Source organism: Thrips palmi, unplaced genomic scaffold (genome assembly GCF_012932325.1).
Source record: "Thrips palmi isolate BJ-2018 unplaced genomic scaffold, TpBJ-2018v1 HiC_scaffold_16, whole genome shotgun sequence".
Taxonomy (NCBI): Eukaryota; Metazoa; Arthropoda; class Insecta; order Thysanoptera; family Thripidae; genus Thrips; species Thrips palmi.
Genome location: NW_023144625.1, coordinates 702,554 through 721,507, shown reverse-complemented (window position 1 = coordinate 721,507; position 18,954 = coordinate 702,554). Strand labels below are relative to the sequence as shown.

Genomic DNA, 18,954 nt, shown 5'->3' with positions numbered 1-18,954 from the left:
CTGATCTGGGGCAACCAAAAAACCCACGCAAAAAAAAAATCCATTTGCAGGGATTTGTGTCGGGTAGACAAGACACAGAATAAGAGCGAGGTAGGGATGCCTAACTGAAGTAAAACTGGGCAAAGGGACAGATGCAACGATGCAGTAGAGTCAGCAGCAATCAGTGTAGTAGGGCCTGGGAGCTGTTAAAGGTGGCTAACTAGAGATGGCGGCAAGTAATAAATGTATCAAGGATTGGTAAGGCAGCCTAAATAAGTATCACCGAACAAACTGGTCCATTTATTCACACTTTTATTTATTCATCATTCATTCGTCCATCCATTCACACAGTGCATCCATCCATTGCTGCGAGTCCAGGCGCAACGCAGGTGTCAAAATGATGTCAGGGGTGATGTCTCTGACAGCATTCGAACATCTGCACTGCGCTTGGGTGTGGAGAAAGCTTCAGGAGTACGATTCGAAATGGACAAGGCGACACCTGCTGTAACAGAGATAAAATTCATGAGACGACCAGACACATTACTAAAACAAAATCCATCACGAGCAATGTTGCCCTAGCGTGTGATTCCCAGTAAATGCCACCAAGGCAAAGGAGCCAATACGATTTAAAAAAAACTGACTCTGTGGAACTGAATTGAACAAAAATTTAGAAATGGAACAGCCAGAAACTGGGTGTGATAAACTGCGATAGGCAGTAACATAGCACCCAATTTGCGACAGCAATTTACTCTTGTCGATTAGTTTGTAGAGTAACCCAGTGCACACAAAAGCAACAAAAATACCCTCAAAGACCATAAGAACACTTCACATCGACCCTGACCCAAGCCAATTGTCTATTAATCAACAGCAAAGGACGCCCAGTGATGGGCCGAGTCCCCCTATACAGCCTCAGCCTGACATCAGTTTGAGACTCAATTTATGAGTTTGAACAGGAACGTATGGCAACCGTACGCACACAAAAGCAACGAAGCGACCTTCGGTGCGAATAAAATCGCCTGACATCACTTCAAAAAGTACCCAAAAGTCTTAAAATCAACAGCAAATGAGACCAGGCTGCAGGTTAGGGACGCCTGTCATAGCCTTCACTCGGCACGCAACTAAGCGATTAAAATTGACGTTTCAGACCACGGTGCACGCACAAAAGCACTGTCACAATTATGATTTCACTATTCAACAGCCTCTGGAATTGCTCGAGAGACTTTGTGCCAAGCAAATCAATCGCAAAACAGGCACCTGCAAAGGACGCCTGACCGACGCCGCATTTTGCATGAGAATAACCACCCCATCTCTTTTAACACACATCCGGATGGCTTAAAATGTTCACCGGAACACAAAGAACAATTATTTAAGTACAAACACCGCACTTTTAATGAAATTACAATCATAATAACGATATCTGTTGGCGTACCTCGTTTGAATTTCCGACCGTTGGCGCAAACTACTATTTGGAAGGGTGGGGGGAGCGGCAGCCAATCAGGGCGCTCCCCTCCGCCGGCCAATCACAGGCTCTAACAGACATAGGACGAGTCCCAGCATAGCAGCCGCACATCTCTGTATAGTAAGCATTTATCTCTGTTTCTTCCTAATGAAAGTTTCTTGGCAGGTGTTGCATGTCTTATGTTGGAGATGAGAGACGAAATAATAAGTTTCATTTGACTTCTTTTTTTAATAAATGTGTCCTTCTGAGGGTTTTTGTCATGGAAAACGCAGGTTTTTGGCACGGAGTCACGGACTCTAGTGTAAATTCGATTATGCACGAGAATCGATATCTCGAGATATCGCGATGCATCGATGTTCCCTGCCTGAGAGGAGAACCAACCGGAAGCTTTCGTTAAAATGCAAAATTACAAATCGTCAGAGGACAATTCATGTAACGATCAGCGACTGACACATCAATCTAGCTTTGTAAAGAACGAGTCCCTCCCATGTGATATCAATTCTTTGATGTCTTTCCTTCTTGTTTTTTTTACCATGGTTTTGTTCTTTGTTTCTAGACCGTCAAGCTGGCGATGACCGGTCTGGCTGTCAAGCTGGCGATGATCAGCCCCCTCCGCTCTTGCCTGAGACGTTACTGTGAGGCACTTCGTTTCCGGAGGTGAAGCAGAAGTGGACAGTTTCCTTTCCAGCTCCGGACGGCGACTATACCCACTAATCGTCATGGCAAGCAACGCGTCGGACTATTCCGACTCATCAACCACCAGGTCAGTTTCCAACTTCGTGGAAACCTGCCTCTGTACAAAAGGTTCCAGCAAGATCTTTAATGAGCATGCATTGGGTAGGACAAATTTGCACTTGTGAATTTTCCGTTATGTTCTGAGTTAACTATTTCGCATTAGACTTGAATGTCATTTTCAAGTTCCAGCATTTAAGTTTTGGTGTTGACTACATCTCCAAATGTGTCACTAAAATTACATTTAAATTGATTTTTGTCATGTGAGCTTCGTTAATTGGAAGCATATACCAATCAGTAAGTCTGGTTTTCAGACTGAATGTCCGTCCACTCCAGTCCACACTGTAATGTCTTGTGTGAAGTTGCACGTAAAGACGTAATTTAAAACTGGCAATTTTGAGTCCTTTAGAAACAGTAATAGTGGCTCTCGTGTCAATGGTAGCTTCTCTGGCTTAACTTGCCACAATGCAATTTACCAGAAGGCCTTTCTCACAGGGTAAACAAGCTGCGCACTTTAACTTACTAGCTGGGTCGACACTGTCCTTATTGATGTGGACTGGTGTTTGCAAGCTTAAGTATTAATCAATGGCGACATGTAAATTTCCAATTTTTTATGAGTTTAGTTTACGATGTTACTACATTATTTGAGAACACTATTTTTATCGAGTCTGTAGAAATTCTTACCAGAATATTTACTTGGTTGTCAATTGAGTGACAACCTGCCTATCTAAGTTTTTATTGTTGGTGCTCTTTGCCCTGATTATACCATGACATGGCTGCTTGATAAAAATCTGGTGGTACTTTTGCAGACCTTTCACATTGGCCTGGGGGTTCGTTGTTGTTAAATTGCCCTCTGGAATAGTTACTCCTACCTCTACCCCTGCCTTTACTCATTTTTATACTTTTTGCAGGTGCTGACTCCTGGTCTGCATAGTTGACATCAGTTTGACTGTCGGAGCCTTCAACTTCTACCTTCCAAACCTTTTTGCTGTGTGTCTCTGAGGTCAAAGACAGCGCTCTATTTACGTGGGTAAGTGCATCTTCCACTGAGTTGACTGATGCATAGCAAATGCGCTCTGCCATTTTCCTATCTGTTAGCCCCTTGATGAAAGCCTTAACTCCGGCTTGGTCCCTATCAATTTGATTGCTGTTTGGCATGTAATCAACCACAGCTTCCTTAACTTTCTGAGCGTAAGCTCTCAGAGTCTGTCCCTCTTCTTGCTTAAGGTAGTAGGAGCGATGCTTGCTAGTCAAGCGAGAGTCGAGTTTTTAAAAACGTAGTAGTGGCCACCAAAAAAATTGCTTTGCTTTGTCAAACAGTTCTAACTACCGAAAATACAAATTGGGAGCCGTTACATTGCGATATTCGGGCGCAGCGAATTTATAAAGTGACGTTAGTTGTGCACTTGACTTCGGTCTCGTCTGCTAAATCACATATTTTGTAGTTTTGTGCAGAAAATCGGACGGGTAGGCGCGGTTTTCTTTGTTTTAGCTAATAGAGTGCCTTAAAACACAGGTTTTGTCGAAGAAATCTTTAACTTATCTTTACTAGAAGTATTGAAAACAAGTATTTCTGTTCCGCAACCGTGGGCAACATAACCTCAATCACATAAGGCCACATGCTAATTTCAATTACTCCAAACTCATGATTTTCGCCGGTGACGTATTATTTTCTCTGCGGATCTAGACTCAGGGGATTTAAATGCATATGCTGTGCGATTTTCATGATAAAATCTTAACTTTTGAGTAACGCTCCTACTACCTTAAGTGACTCGTAAACTCGAGTCCTTTCCCACAACTCTCTCCGGATATGGAAAGTGTCCTCCAACTGTGCATCCAAATTGACAAATGTCAATGGCCTATTCTGAGTAGTTAAGGTTCTAATGACCTTGGTTGCGCAGTAAGAAAATCCCTCTATCCTGTTCTGACCAGTTTTTGTGTTCTGCGACACTTAGAAACTGTGCCCTGTAAACATCGTAACCCGTGCTGCCATTGAATGGCGGTGCCTCTCCTGAGTTGAGAGCGAATGTATCTACTTGGGGTGCTGGAATGCTCTGTACTGGCGGGGGCCTGTTAAGAATTTCGCGCATGAAACGGTAGAAATGCACCGGCTGGAAGTTTTGTTGCTGCTCACGCCTATCTTCGCGGCGGTACGGGTGTACGCGGTGGCGACGGCGTGGCGCCCTGTGGTACTCGTCGTCTTCGCCATGATCATCGGGATTGCCGTCCCGATCCATCTCGTTGTCGCGCCCCTGCGCGCCGGCTTGTACGCCGTGGTCCCTCACGCGTCGTTGCCCTTGCTGCGCTTGGCGTTCGGGGCCTCCTACGTGTTCGTTGAAAGCATTGCGTCTCAACGGCCTGACAACGGGACGGGGGCGGTAAACTGCCTCTCCGAATCCCGCTGCTTCACGGCCTCGGCACCGCGCCGCAGGAACACCCTGATCGTCGCCATGCTCGTCTCCACCTTCTACTTGCTCGACGTCACGGGCTGGTTGGCCGTGATTGTTCCCTTCGCACGCGTTTTGTACGTTGCCTGCCGGTGCGCCTACTTGCGGGCCCCGGCCCCTGTCCCCTCGGCCACGTTCTGGGCCGGCGCGATCTGCCCCAACTTCGTTGTTGTCGATCCCATAACGCCTAATCGGCCTAACTACGCGACGGGGGCGGACTGCTTCCCGTGCAACCCCAGCGGCGGCACGCACTTGGCGTGCATGGCCACGCGCACGGCCTCGGCCGCGTTCTCGGACTCGCGGTGCGGCTGCGTCCGGGTCGACGCCCCGGCCGACCCCCATGAACCTGTCCCGACAAGACCAGCCCAACGAAACCGGACTACGTCTAAACGATAGTATTTCGTTAGTTGCACTTAGTTTTGGTTAGTTTTAAGTTTCGCTGAAAGTGTTCACCGAATTCTAGCGCGCGTGTGCAAGTGAGAAGAAGATAGCCGGACTCAAACTCGGTTCTTCCTCAGAAGACCCTGTAGACATGTAACCCTTCACAATTTTGTGAGTTTCGAATAGTTTTATCATCAAAATAACATTTCGGCAAAACAGAACCTTAATTTTTTTTTAAAATGATGCAACTGTTCGTACAAATTCTCAGACTGCCCCACGCAGCGCAGCCTGTGCTCTTAACGCCGTATCGAGGTGAAACTGTGTTAGTTGAGAATTGTTTTGCATTGAAACACTCTTTTCCAGCAATAATAGTTTAGTTCTATTTTAAAACTTAATTTCAGGTCTGTACAGATTCTGACGATTCGCCAGGCAGAGCAAACGGCTACCTCGGGCGCATCTTGGTTTTAAACCACGTTAGTTCTGAATAGTTTTGATATAATAAACGCAATTTTTACGAAGTCTGGGTTTATATATTAATGGACTTTCCTTTATGCCCGTACACTTTCTGACATTTATCCGGGCAGTGCCAGCGGCTGTCTTCAGTCCATTTTCAGATAAAGACTTGTTGGTTTTGAATTGTTTTGATGCGCAAAAGGTTATTTAAACAAAAGCTGGGTTCGTATATCATCGGAAATTCCTTTATGTCCGGACACATTCTGACCTTCCTCCAGGCACTGCAAACTGCTGCCTTTATGCTATTTTGCGATTTAAAAAACGTTAGTTTTAGATAGTTTTGGTAAAGAGAACGCAATTTAATCGAAGGCTGAGATAGTTAATTCATTGACCTCCCTTTATGTCAGTACAGTTTCTGACTTTTACCAAGGCAGGGCAAACGGCTGCCCTAATGTTACTTTGCGATGAAAAAAACGTTAGTTTTAGATAGTTTTGGTAAAGAGAACGAAGTTTAATCAAAGATTGGGTTAGTTGGCGAGCGATAGCGAGCCCTTGCCGTGTTTGGGCGCTCCGAAAAGTGACTGGTCGTGCGTCTGTCTGTCTGTAGCGTACACGCTCACGTTTCTCAGCAACTACAACACTAATAGTTACCAAATTTTGCACCGAACATCCCCTAAAGGTCCCACAGGGGGAGTTTATTTTATATTCACGATTACTACCGTTTGAAATATTCAAAACATCTTTTTGAATTAGGTTCTTAGCGTGGTTAGGTTGGCAGCATATATAGCAATTTTTCATACTTGCGGCCGCGGCTCTCAAATACGGGACTGGCAAAACATTGGCAAATAAAACAAAATAGAGAGGAGAAGGGCTTAGAAGTGAGTTGGGTCTTAGTTTTTCGATATTCTAGAATGATTAAAACCCCCTCCGGAGTGTCAACACAGTGAAATACGGAAAATAAAATGACAATTATTACGCGTTTCGTCCGTCCCCCCCCTCCCCTCCCCCGCCACAGGGGAAATGTTTTAGTCAGTGGAGTGTGTTTGATCGTTTGATAATTGCAAGAATGATTTGGTCTTTTTAAGTTTTGAGAGTGTATTTCCATTTTTATTCTCAGACATTATACTTTTTAGTTGTTTGCTTTGCTCAATAACAGTTAGAAAATAGATCAATGCAATCTAAAAGTACAAACCAGACACTAATCTTCCCAAAAATAAATATCTTTGCTGACTCTTGGCACTGACTCGGGGGAAAGGCTTCATTGCAATGCTGTAAGTTTACTATAGTACTAACCTTAAAGATAACTATATGGTGAGTGAGAGTAGCGCATACATGGTTTGACATTGACATCTGATTCAATGAGACGATTCAGTGACTTGGTCATATGATTTCATGAGACGATTCTTTTAACTTCATCATACATTGTCTGCGACAACTGGTAATTTGTGTCAGTTATGGTTTGAGTTGGCTGTCTTTTTAATTTATTCAAAATGTTAGGTAAATACTTATGCTATACTGTTTTAAAGATTAAATATCACATCATGACTATCATTATGAATAAGATTAACTTGCGTTTAGCAATAAGTGGGCTCGACATTGAATTCAATGGAACGATTCTTGGATCTGACAGAAGGTCTTCTCCGTAAAGTAGTTGCAATCAGCCTGCCTGTAAATGTGTCTCTTTTTAATGAATTGAGATAAATCAATGAAGTTTCATCCACTAGTTTAAAAAAAAGGGAAAAAAAGGCTTTTTAGGTATTACTTATAACATTGTGTATTCATAAGTTCAATAACAAGGAGATATCGAATGGTAATTGAAGCATTTGTGAATCGTATTAAGTAATTCAATGCTGGCTGTTGAATGTTACTCGACTGAGTAACAGTGTTAGGGTTCATGTTACGACACAATGAACAGGAAACACACTTAGAAATTGCGAAAATAATTTCCCAAATTTCATCCCAGACCATTATTTTTCCCCAAAAATTTACCAATTTCTGAACAAAATTTTGAAGTCGAGTTCTACATAGTTTCCTGCATTTTTGGGTGTGCTGATCACGAAAATGACTTCCAATTTCATCCCAGACCTTTACTTTTCCAAATATTTACCAATTTCGGACCAAAATTTTTGAGTCGAGTTATACATAGTTTCCTGCAGTTTTTGGTGTGCTGATCACGAAAATGACTTCCAATTTCATCTCAGACCTTTACTTTTCCAAATATTTGCCAATTTTGGACCAACATTTTTGAGTCGAGTTATACATAGTTTCCTGCAGTTTTTGCTGTGCTGATCACGAAAATGACTTCCAATTTCATCTCAGACCTTTACTTTTCCAAATATTTCCCAAATTTTTGGCCCAAAATTTTTGAGTCGAGTTTTACATAGTTTCCTGCAGTTTTTGGTGTGCTGATCACGAAAATGATTTCCCAAATTTCATCTCAGACCTTTACTTTTCCAAATATTTCCCAAATTTTGGCCCAAAATTTTTTTGAGTCGAGTTTTACATAGTTTCCTGCAGTTTTTGGTGTGCTGATCACGAAAATGACTTAAAATTTTCATCTCAGACCTTTACTTTTCCAAATTTTTACCAATTTTGGACCAAAATTTTTGAGTCGAGTTTTACATAGTTTCCTGCAGTTTTTGGTGTGCTGATCACGAAAATGACTTCCAATTTCATCCCAGACCTTTCCTTTTCCTAAAATTTACCAATTTGTGACCAAAATTACAAAGTTGAGTTTCCCATTGTTTCCTGCAGTTTTCAGTAAGATAATCACGAAAATGACATGAATTCCGGCCTTTTCGTGACGGAAGACACTGTATTGGCCTTATTCTCCACATATTCTTCGCCATCTCCTATAAGAATGTGTTCAGACGCATCGCTCGCCTACTACGCGCCCAAACTAAACGGCGCGTACCCCTAGTTTATTTATTACCCAGTCAACAAAACATAGTCCCGTGGACGTCCGAGGGACGTCCGGCCGGGAATACCCGGACCTCCCGGTCGGACGTCCGAGGGGACCTCCGGATGGCAAAGAAAACGCGTCCCCTGGAGGTCCGAGGGACGTCCGAACCGGACGTCCCGGGTGGACGTTCCGCGGACGTCCGCCGCAGACGTCCGTAGGGACTATCCCGGCGGACGTCCCTCGGACCACCGAGGGACGTCCCATGTTCAGCGTTAAAAATTTTGGTTAAAAATTTGAACGCAAGTGTGTTAGCTTGACCTCAATTTGCCACTCCCGATCGTCCTTCCCCTTCACCTTTCCCTTCGGACGATGAAAACTCGTTGCACTTGAGGAGAGTCGAACCTCCGACCTTCAGGTTGAGAAGCAGCGCACTTATCCTCTGTGCCATGCCGCTCTCATGCAACATGACGTGTAGTGTCTCGACTACATGATACTGTGGTGATACGGCTTTTGAGCCTTCCACCACCCTTTCTGTGCACTAAGTCAGGAGCTCCAATTATCCACCGTGGCGATACCCCGCGTGTAGATCCAGCCGCCAGCCCAGACGCGCGGCAGCGATACCCCGCGCCAGCAGCGCGCCGCGCCTCCACTGTAGCGCGCCGCGGACGATCGCGCGACCCGATCGTGTGCGATCGAGACCGATCGGGAGCCGAAGCGGTCCGCCGGGCTGACCCCGAAGCTGAACCCGAAGCGGGCCCGAAGTCCTCCGCCGGGCCCTCGGCCCGCGACCCCGAGACCTCCGTGACTCCGAGCGGTCCGGTCCAGCGTTGCCAGAAGTGGCGCCAGAGCGCCAAAGTGGCGCTCGGCCTGCCCGAGTGGCGCCGAAGTGGCGCCGAGTTTCGGTGGCGACCTGAGTGGCGATTTGGCCTCCCGAGTGGCGCTGGCGTGGCGACTTCGCGGAATCGGTGGCGACCAGTGGCGATTTGGCTCGGCGCGCTCGCCGCTCGGCCAGCGGATCAGGGATTAGGGACATTTCCGCGCTCCACGGCCCTCGGCCGGCCGAATCTGCGCGCCGAAACGGGTGGCGACGGTGGCGCCTCGGTGGCGATCAAGTGCGACTAGAGACCCTCCCGTTTGGAGGGTCTCTAAGTGCGACCCGTGGCGCCAGAGTGGCGACTTGAGCGGTCCGGTGGCGATCTGTGGCGACTTGGCCTCCGTGGCGCCCGGTGGCGCTCAGAGCGCGCTCTGGTGGCGCACTGGCCTACTCAGGGTCTGGCAACCCTGGTCCGGTCACTCTGAGTCCAGCGGTAGCAGCGACAGGTTGTCCTCTCTGCTCTCTCGTCCCGCGTCGCGTCGTTCCGACCGACGCTCCGTACTTGTGATTGTACCAGTCTGTGTTGTCTGTACCTGAATAAACCTTGAGTTTACTAAGCTATACCTCCTACTCTCTCTTCGGTAAACCTCCCCAAACCCGCACCCTCACATTGGTGGCAGCGGTTAAGAGGGAGAGAGAGGAGAAGGAAGGGCGCAGGGCGTGGCAAGAGCCAGTCCACCGCGTCTTTCAAGCACTAGCCGCGAGTCTTTACGACAGTGGCACGGTGCTTCCTAACGTTCACGCGCGACTTAGGTCAGCGAGGACTTAGGCCCCCTCAGTACAGACAGGGTAACGCGCGGCTCAGGCCAGCGTAACCCAACCACCCGGCAACGCGCGGCGTAAGCCAGCGTCGCCAGCCACACAGTGGGACAAAACGGTGAAAAGTGGGAAAAAAATCAGACGTCCTTCTGAAGTACTCCAATGGGACCCAAAACACCATACCACACCAGAAAAAGGGCCTACACTGGCCCAAACCCATTTCGACCCATCCCAGGGTTCAAAAACCCGAGATTGATGCGATTTTTGGCACTTTTTTGGGACATTTTGTGAAATTGCGCCTTGTCCTGAATGATTAGGCCGTCCGTACTAGCACGAAATTTTCATTTTGGGTGTCTGTTAACATTTCATGAAATAAAAAGTTGCGCCTTTTCAGAACAAAGCTTTTATATGCGCCTAAAACGGTCAAAAAAGTCGAAAAATCGTGATTTTTGGCCCTTTTTGGCACATTTAGTGAAGTTGAGCTTTGTCCTGAATGAATAGGCCGTCCGTACTAGCATGAAATTCTCATTTTGGGTGTCTGTTAACATGTCGCGAAATAAAAAGTTGCGCCTTTTCAGAACAAAGCTTTTATATGCGCCTAAAACGGTCAAAAAAGTCGAAAAATCGTGATTTTTGGCACATTTAGTGATTTTGAGCTTTGTCCTGAATGAATAGGCCGTCCGTACTAGCATGAAATTTTCATTTTGGGTGTCTGTTATCATTTCGTGAAATAAAAAGTTGCGCCTTTTCAGAACAAAGCTTTTAAATGCGCCAAAAACGGTCAAAAAAGTTGAGAGTCGTGATTTTTGGCACATTTAGTGATTTTGAGCTTTGTCCTGAATGAATAGGCCGTCCGTACTAGCATGAAATTTTCATTTTGGGTGTCTGTTAACATGTCGCGAAATAAAAAGTTGCGCCTTTTCAGAACAAAGCTTTTATATGCGCCAAAAACGGTCAAAAAATTCGAAAAATCGTGATTTTTGGCCCTTTTTGGCACATTTAGTGTAATAGAGCCTTGTCCTGAATGACAAGGCCGTCCGTACTAACATTTAATTTTCATTGTGGGTGTTTGTTAACATTTCGTGAAATAAAAAGTTGCGCCGTTTCAGGTGCAAGCATTTAAATCGGTCAAGAAAGTCGAAAAATCGTGATTTTTGGCCCTTTTTGGCACATTTAGTGAAATTGAGCCTTGTCCTGAATGAATAGGCCGTCCGTACTAGCATATAATTATCATTTTAAGTATTTGCTATCATTCTGTGAAAGAAAAAGTTGCGCCTTTTCAGAGTGGTGAAGTGTAGTCCCGACCTGTTGACTCATTGCCGATGAAAACTGTTTGGCTATGGCAGTGTTCTCATGAAGCGATATCTCAATGCATGCTCAATGCAATGCATTTCTTCATTGCGGTTGGTATATCAGAGTATATTAGTGATTTTAATTTGTTTTTGGCCCTTTCGGCCATGTTTTAATGGTGTTTTAGTTTTGAAACATCAACGCTTCTGCTACCTTTAGCGGGTCTCGCAGACCGAATAGAAACTTTTTGTTTGGTCTTTTTTTTTTCAGGGTCTGCTGTATATACATTGTTCTTCTGTGCTGTTTTCTAAAGCACAGCACGCACATTTAATAGCGGTCTGGTCTGCTCAAAAATGACTCGGAAGGTTAACGACAAATGGGGTCATTTTCCAAACAAAAGAACTCGTCTCGTCCTCGGCCGTTCACATATTTAAGGAGTGAAGTTCTGATTGAGTCGAGTTCTTCAAGAAGTACCCAGATTTATTAAAACTTGTCAGTAGTTAAAAAGCGCAGTGAACCTTGTTACAGCAAAGTGTTGTTTAATAATGATTTCTTTTGCCATGGTAATTCTCTTTTCATTCTGAATTTAGGTTTTTAGATGCCTCATTGTTACTGTAAGTACTCTTGCAGTTTTTTATTTGCAAAATTGATGTCCTCTTGGCTGTGTATTGGGAAAATAATTTAGCTGGCAATAATCGTATCAACTTTGTGATTTAATGGCTATTACATTAAATCTTTATTCACAGTGTACTAACAAATTTTATTCTGTTTACAGATCGCCCTGGCTTAGTTCCTCCTTGCGTTGTTTTAACGTCGTGCTCGAGTGCTCCAATACTGTTTCTTGTTACTAGATTATTCTAGTAATTCACCTTCTGCGTTGATCGCATTTCTGTTACGTTTTTCTCTGGTTTTAGCTATGATGCCATAGCAGTCACACAAGATTTTTTTTTTCATATTGCTGTCTTTTTAAAAGACAAAATCCTTTTCCTTAATTTTTTTTATATTTGTACTTGTATCAATTGAGGATACACTTGTTTTACTTTTTTATCTAATCATAAAACTTTGTCTTTGTCAATTTATTTCTTTAATTCAAAGCAAAATGGCTTTGCAGCGACGGGAAATGTACCAATACATTAAAGAACTCCCTGCTAAATCACGATCTGAGAATTTGTGTTCTTTTCTTATGCAGCGACTTAATTTGGGCCAAGATAAAATACGGGAGGCACAAAAAAGTGCTTCAAGATTCCTCTCAGATTTTAATAATAATTGGCTTAAAAGCTCCCGAAAACCACATAGGTTTGAAAAGAAATTTGCTCCATGGCTTGATGCCATGGTATCTATCATAGATACCTGTAAGTATTGTTTACTTTGAACATCCAGTCAAGAAAACAAATTTTACCTTTACAGCGAGCATTACTTTTGTTAAAATCCGTGCTTTCTTTTCAGGTCCAGTTTCGACCTCTGAAACATCTGATGAGATTGGCCAACAGGAAACTGATGCACCTGCTTTAAGAGAGAAGGAATCGCAAAGGAACGGAGACATTCAAGGTATGTGTTTAAGAACCTGTACATTGCGATTAATAGCTCCAACGTATCTACTTTATTTGAGAGCGTGTTAATTGTATAATAATTCATGCTGCCCTTCCAGGTTCTTCAAGTTCCAGCTCTTTCAGCAGTCACGTGCCTGAAGGATCACGTGACATTGGGCCATCAAGTCCGGTAGAATTTGAAGGATGTGAGCTCCAAAGAGGCTCTTTTCCAGGTTGGTTTTTGTCTTGTCTTCTTTTACTTTCCACACGGTGTCTTTGTTTCCTGTAATAAAAAATGCAAATTTAATAATCCATGTTTCCTTGTTTTAGGTTCATTTAGTTTGACCCCTATTACTGATGTGCTTCAAACATCTAGTGGGATTGACCACCAGGAAACAGATACGTCTACTTCAGGAGATAAGCAATCACAATGTTATGCTGATCTTCCAGGTATGATTTTGTTAACCTTTACTGTGTGCTTAGTGGCTCAGATGTATCTACTTTATTGTAGAACGCGTTGTTCGCAAAATAATTTATGTATTTTTTCAGGTTCTTCAAGTTTTACCGTTTCCAGCGGTCTCGTGCCTGAAGGTTCGCATGAGATTGGGTCATCAAGTCCTGTAGATTTTGAGGAAAGCGAGTCCCAAAGAGACCTCAACATTTCAGGTATATCGAGTCTTTCTTATCATTTTTACTTTCTAAGTGGTGCCTTCCTTTTCAATGATTAAATATGCGTTTTTTATTCGACATTTAACTTTAAATTTTTAGGTCCTTCTTGCTCCAACTCCTGTTTCAACAGTGGATTGTCGAGAGAAGCAATAGCTCCTGACCCACCTGATTGTTCAGACAGTTTAGGTTCTTCTAGTTCTTTGGACTTTAGCTTTTCTGCGGAGACACAAGCCGGGAACGATGCAAATCAGCCAGGTACATAACAAATCCTTGTTAAAATATATAAATAAAGTTAGTTTTTAGTAAAGGACAAATAAAAACTTTATTTACTTTCACAGGTCCTTCAAGAAAGCGTGGTCGACCAACGAAAAGTTTTTCAGAGAGTGGTGAAAGATCAAAACTTTTAAAAACAGAGAATCTTAGACTCCACACACCCTCTGAGGAACTTTTTTTTGCGACGGAGAAGGTTCTTCATCAGCATGGCTTCCATGAGGCTGCACGGGCATTTAAAGAAATCGTTGATGACCCTGAGAATTTCAAATTACAACGGACCGGTAAGCAGCCTGAAAAATTTTCTCCTGAAGAAGCTCTTAGCATCTTAATTGACACAGAATCAACGAAAAATAGCTATCTTTTGTGGCGCAGTGAAGCTGTCAAAAAGAACTCAACCTTAATACCTTCTTATAATTCTGTAGCAAAGGCAAAAGAAGCATGCTACCCAAACAACATTGTAGTAACGGATTGCTCTGCAGAGGTTGGTCTTCAGGATCTCTTTAATCATTCCCTAAGGAGAATAGTAAAAATTGGTAATGTTCTTGATGTTTTGGAAAACCTCAATTCTAATGAGCAAATGAACCTTCAGCTTATATTTAAATATGGAATGGATGGTAGTGGTGGTCATCAGCTGTATAAGCAAGGCTTTTCCGAAGGGGAGTTTGATGTAGGATCTGATGGGAATATATTCCTTATTTGTGCTGTTCCAATTGTTCTCAAAGTCACTGGGCTGGACGGGAAGGAAATATGGAGAAACAAAACAACATCATCTACAAGATTTTGTCGGCCAATTAAGTTTCTATTTGCTAAAGAAACGGGGGAGTTTATCCGGAACATTCACTCAGAAATGACTTCTAAAGTTGCAAGTTTAGTTTCGGCTGAATTTTGTCTTCCCTCCGGGAACAAGGTTATCGTCACATTTATTGCTGTACTCACCATGATAGATGGGAAAGTTTCAAACTTAATAGCGAGATCCTCAAGCAATGCCTGCATTTTGTGCAAAGCGTCATCTGTAACATTAAACAATATTGATGAGTGTTTAAAGCGTCAATTGAATCAAGCAGCATTGAAATTAGGCATTTCACCACTTCACGCTAAAATGAGGACATTAGACAACTTACTTAAAGTAGCTTATCATCTGGATGTACAGGTATGGTCGACGAAAGACAACGTGGAATTGGAAGTCATTCGTGCCAGAAAAGGTCTCATTCAGGACAAATTTAAGAAAGAAATGAGTCTTCTTGTGGACATGCCCACCTCTGGGGGAAACACCAATGACGGTAAGTCACAAGTCATTTTAATTCAAACAATTTTTTTTAAAATACTTCCAAAGCTTTTCTGTTTATTAGGGAACACCGCGCGAAGAATATTTGATGATCCAGCAAAGAGTGTAGAAATTCTAGGTTTAGATGAAACTTTGATTCGGCGCTTAAGTGTTGTTCTGAAAGCACTGGCAACTGGCGAAGAAATTGACGCTGATAAGTACCACACTTACGCCATTGACACTGCTCGCCTTTACGTGAAATTATACCCTTGGGCTGTAATGTCACCTACAGTGCACAAATACCTTGTCCATGGATCTCTCATAGCTAGGGAGTCTATTTTGCCCCTAGGTCAGCTGGCTGAAGATGCCCAGGAATCACTAAATAAGGTCCTGAGGTCTTATAGAAGGAACAACGCTCGGAAGTGTAGTCGGAAAGCTACTAATGAGGACATTCTGAAGCGTCTCCTCGTTCGCTCTGACCCATTCATTAGTTCCCTCAGGTAAGCATCTGATCACACTCAATGTTTATGTAGAATTTTGTACGTGCCACTTGCACGATTTTGTGCATGCGGGGAATTTGCATAATATTATGCGTGAAAATGCATAAATTTATGCAAATTCGAGCACAATTTTATGCACGACGGAACACAAGTTATAAATTATGCATCACCACGTACAAAATTGTACATAAACATTTAGTGCGATGACATTTGGCATACATTTTTTTATTGGTTACGATGCCGCGAAATCCGTATTTTCCTTTCCAGGTCTCCTACACGCAAACCAACTGCAGAAGACGAGGACGTGAACAGCCTTCTCAAGCTTCAAGAGTAGAAGAAAATGGTATGTTTCTGTGATAAAAGAAAGCAAACTTTTCATTTTAGTTTAGGAATTGTTGTGTTACATATAAAAGATGTGCAAACATGCATCTTCGTTATCATATGGTACACAATTTTATCATAGTTTTCATAATGATTTTTGATTATTGGCTGAGCGATAGCGAAGCCTGTTACTCCAGTGGGGTTGAAAAGTTTTTCCTGTCTGTCTGTCTGTCTGTCTGTGTGTGTACACTACTTCTCCTGAACGGCTCGGCCAATCTGGCTGAGATTTTGCAGGCTTATTAGGTATGTTCTTGGCTCGGCACACGCGAAATTTCACTATCCTAGCTCAACTGGTTCAGTTTTTACAGCCGAAAAACATCTAAAAAACGGCGAAAAATCGAATTTTCTGCAGGCACATCACTTCTGCCCTGAAGAAAGGGGGGTCTGGGGGGCCAGCCCCGACAAGTTAAAAAGTGACAAGGGTCCAGATTGTGTTATCTGTAGATGAAGCAACTCTTTCTAGAATGAAGGGGAGTCTGGGGGGCGGAGCCCCTCAGCATGCATCACGTAAGAAGTAACCGACGATGGACAAGCCAATGTCTGCCGAAGGCAGGCTAGCGCCGCAGGCCAAGGTAGGTACGCCAGGCGCGGATTGGAGGAACAGGCCGCGAGACATCGCGAAGCCTGTTACGACAAGACGCGGTCTGGCGTAAACCTACCTTGTATATAGAACAGATTTAAAGATTTGTTAAAGTTTAAATTGTTTATTAAGGTTGTGAATTGAAGTCGCACCAAGTATGCATTGGGCTTAAGTTTCAGTGCTGTGCTGAAAAATTGTTGTACTTTTATTGCTTTTTTATTATATATAGAACAGATTTAAAGATTTGTTAAAGTTTAAATTGTTTATTAAGGTTGTGAATTGAAGTCGCACCAAATATGCATTGGGCTTAAGTTTCAGTGCTGTGCTGAAAAATTGTTGTACTTTTATTGTTTTTTTTTTTTTTGATTATATAGAGAACAGATTTAAAGATTTGTTAAAGTTTAAATTGTTTATTAAGGTTGTGAATTGAAGTCGCACCAAATATGCATTGGGCTTAAGTTTCAGTGCTGTGCTGAAAAATTGTTGTACTTTTATTGTTTTTGTACAAAGCATAAACAGGGAGAAATAAAACACATTCTCTTTCACACAAAACGCAAGTGTCTTTAATTCTTTAAAAGAGGTTTCACTGATGAAAGAGAGAGCGAATTCTTGCACGACAATATTTAAATGATTGTCAAAAATCAGAAAAAAACCGCCATTTTTGGTTTAGGTTAGCAGCTTTTGAAATACTTAACATGCAACTTTTATATTTGAAAAGATGTTAGCAGGTACTCAAATTGAATTGGACGGCCGATTTATACAGAACAAGGTGCAATTTGTCGAAATGTGCCAAAAACTGCTAAAAACCGCGATTTTAGTGACCCATTTTAATGCGTTGTTCTGAAAAGGCGCACCTTTTTATTTCACGAAATGTTAACAGACACCCAAAATGAAAATTTCATGCTAGTACGGACGGCCTAGTCATTCAGGACAAAGCTCAATTTCACTAAATGTGACAAAAATCACGACTTTTCGACTTTATTGACCGTTTTTGGCGCATATAAAAGCTTTGTTCTGAAAAGGCGCAACTTTTTATTTCACGAAATGTTAACGCACACCCAAAATGAAAATTTCATGCTAGTACGGACGGCCTATTCATTCAGGACAAAGCTCAAAATCACTAAATGGGCCAAAAATCACGACTTTTCAACTTTTTTGATCGTTTTTGGCGCATTTAAAAGCTTTGTTCTGAAAAGGCGCAACTTTTTATTTCGCGACATGTTAACAGACACCCAAAATGAAAATTTCATGCTAGTACGGACGGCCTATTCATTCAGGACAAAGCTCAAAATCACTAAATGTGCCAAAAAGGGCAAAAAATCACGATTTTTCGACTTTTTTGACCGTTTTAGGCGCATATAAAAGCTTTGTTCTGAAAAGGCGCAACTTTTTATTTCGCGACATGTTAACAGACACCCAAAATGAAAATTTCATGCTAGTACGGACGGCCTATTCATTCAGGACAAAGCTCAAAATCACTAAATGTGCCAAAAAGGGCAAAAAATCACGATTTTTCGACTTTTTTGACCGTTTTAGGCGCATATAAAAGCTTTGTTCTGAAAAGGCGCAACTTTTTATTTCGCGACATGTTAACAGACACCCAAAATGAAAATTTCATGCTAGTACGGACGGCCTATTCATTCAGGACAAAGCTCAAAATCACTAAATGTGCCAAAAATCACGACTTTTCAACTTTTTTGACCGTTTTTGGCGCATTTAAAAGCTTTGTTCTGAAAAGGCGCAACTTTTTATTTCGCGACATGTTAACAGACACCCAAAATGAAAATTTCATGCTAGTACGGACGGCCTTTTCATTCAGGACAAAGCTCAAAATCACTAAATGTGCCAAAAATCACGATTTTTCGACTTTTTTGACCGTTTTAGGCGCATATAAAAGCTTTGTTCTGAAAAGGCGCAACTTTTTATTTCGCGACATGTTAACAGACACCCAAAATGAAAATTTCATGCTAGTACGGACGGCCTATTCATTCAGGACAAAGCTCAACTTCACTAAATGTGCCAAAAAGGGCCAAAAATCACGATTTTTCGACTTTTTTGACCGTTTTAGGCGCATATAAAAGCTTTGTTCTGAAAAGGCGCAACTTTTTATTTCATGAAATGTTAACAGACACCCAAAATGAAAATTTCGTGCTAGTACGGACGGCCTAATCATTCAGGACAAGGCGCAATTTCACAAAATGTGCCAAAAAGTGCCAAAAATCGCATCAATCTCGGGTTTTTGAACCCTGGGATGGGTCGAAATGGGTTTGGGCCAAGGTAGGCCCTTTTTCTGGTGTGGTATGGTGTTTCGGTCCCATTGGAGTACTTCAGAAGGACGTCTGATTTTTTTCCCACTTTTCACCGTTTTGTCCCACTGTGAGCCACCCCGGGAACTGCGCGGCTTAGGCCAGCAGTCCCACCCTGACGAGAAAAAACCGTTACTTTTGACCGGTAACGCGAGGCGTAAGCCAGCGTGCCAGCT

At 42.9% G+C, this 18,954-nt stretch overlaps 1 long non-coding RNA gene across 1 annotated transcript in view; it reads left to right on the top strand.

Moving 5' to 3' along the window:
- The window catches only part of LOC117642531, an 18,192-nt gene extending 14,193 nt beyond the window's left edge, over positions 1–3,999 (top strand). The window contains exons 2-4 of the long non-coding RNA XR_004587575.1: positions 1,995–2,201; positions 3,082–3,397; positions 3,939–3,999. This is a non-coding gene — a long non-coding RNA (uncharacterized LOC117642531). The remainder of the gene's footprint in view (positions 1–1,994; positions 2,202–3,081; positions 3,398–3,938) is intronic.
- The last annotated feature ends 14,955 nt before the right edge of the window (positions 4,000–18,954 follow it).